General features: G+C 40.0%; 2 non-coding genes across 2 annotated transcripts; both read right to left on the bottom strand.

The window, feature by feature from the left end:
- Window positions 1-392: 392 nt before the first annotated feature.
- trnan-guu lies at window positions 393-466 on the bottom strand. Its single transcript has one exon. It is a non-coding gene; the product is annotated as a tRNA-Asn (tRNA).
- Window positions 467-1,331: 865 nt separating this feature from the next.
- Window positions 1,332-1,405, bottom strand: trnan-guu. The gene has a single exon. It is a non-coding gene; the product is annotated as a tRNA-Asn (tRNA).
- Between the last annotated feature and the right edge of the window lie 16 nt (window positions 1,406-1,421).

Raw genomic sequence — 1,421 nt, 5'->3', positions numbered from 1 at the left:
TTATTCATGCCAGATTGACATCATTTACGTTGTCATACTATCCAGATTAATAAGAATACATTATATGTTCCTTGGAGAACACAGAATGATCAAGCTATTGAGTAACAGAAGATCTGAGACCATTGACAGCCATTTTACCAGTAGGTATAGCAACTTGTCATCTTTCATGTTCAACAACACACCAATCACATGTGACAACAGGAAACACAGCAGGTCAAAAGCAAGCTTACTGTAAGGCCAGGAAGGTCTTCCATATCACTAGAAACAGAGAGACAGCATTCCTGGGTGGGCTCAAATGACCATCTTTTAAATTAAGAGTCAAACTCACCAACCAATTGCACCACAGAGACTTGTCATATCCACATCATGGAGCACAACAAACTGAGAACTGTCGTCCCTGGGTGGGCTCGAACCACCAACCTTTAGATTAACAGTCTAACGCGCTAACCAATTGCGCCAAAGAGACTTGTGGTGTATTTGACACTGACGCTTGATTGTTGGCCATTGTGCTCTCATCCAACTGTACATGGAGTTTACAAAACAACAACTTTGTTCCAATGGTTGTGTTAACGTGCATCGAAGGTGCAGCAACATTTTCAAGGAAGTAGACCTGTAGTTTTCTAATATTTGTTAGTTTTTGAATGGCCTTAAAGGGCAAAAATGTAGCGCAATGTTCAGCGAACATTATATTGAAAGGCATCTGGCAGGAGTAAATTCAGCCACAATCTCAAATATATTCTTATAAATATATATTTTAAACAACTGCATTTTCACAAATGTAATATATAATCGCCAAGGCCATTCAAAATAATAAGGGGACTGACTCTGGAAGAATGGTGAAGTGGCTAAGGTCACTTTCATGACGTATAGGCGTACATACACACACAAACACACTGGACAAACATTGTCCTTCTCGCGAGATAAATATAAATGCTAAGGTTATTCATGCCAGATTGACATCATTTACGTTGTCATACTATCCAGATTAATAAGAATAAATTATATGTTCCTTGGAGAACATAGAATGATCAAGCTATTGAGTAACAGAAGATCTGAGACCATTGACAGCCATTTTACCAGTAGGTATAGCAACTTGTCATCTTTCATGTTCAACAACACCCCAATCACATGTGACAACAGGAAACACAGCAGGTCAAAAGCAAGCTTACTGTAAGGCCAGGAAAGTCTTCCATATCACTAGAAACAGAGAGACAGCATTCCTGGGTGGGCTCAAATCACCAACTTTTAAATTAAGAGTCTAACTCACCAACCAATTGCACCACAGAGACTTGTCATATCCACATCATGGAGCACAACAACCTGAGAACTGTCGTCCCTGGGTGGGCTCGAACCACCAACCGTTAGAATAACAGTCTAACGCGCTAACCAATTGCGCCAAAGAGACTTGTGTTGTATTTGAC

This window comes from Oncorhynchus gorbuscha, unplaced genomic scaffold (genome assembly GCF_021184085.1).
Source record: "Oncorhynchus gorbuscha isolate QuinsamMale2020 ecotype Even-year unplaced genomic scaffold, OgorEven_v1.0 Un_scaffold_21461, whole genome shotgun sequence".
Lineage (NCBI taxonomy): Eukaryota > Metazoa > Chordata > Actinopteri > Salmoniformes > Salmonidae > Oncorhynchus > Oncorhynchus gorbuscha.
Note: the sequence above shows the minus strand (reverse complement) of the source record. Positions and strands in the feature narration are given on the sequence as shown.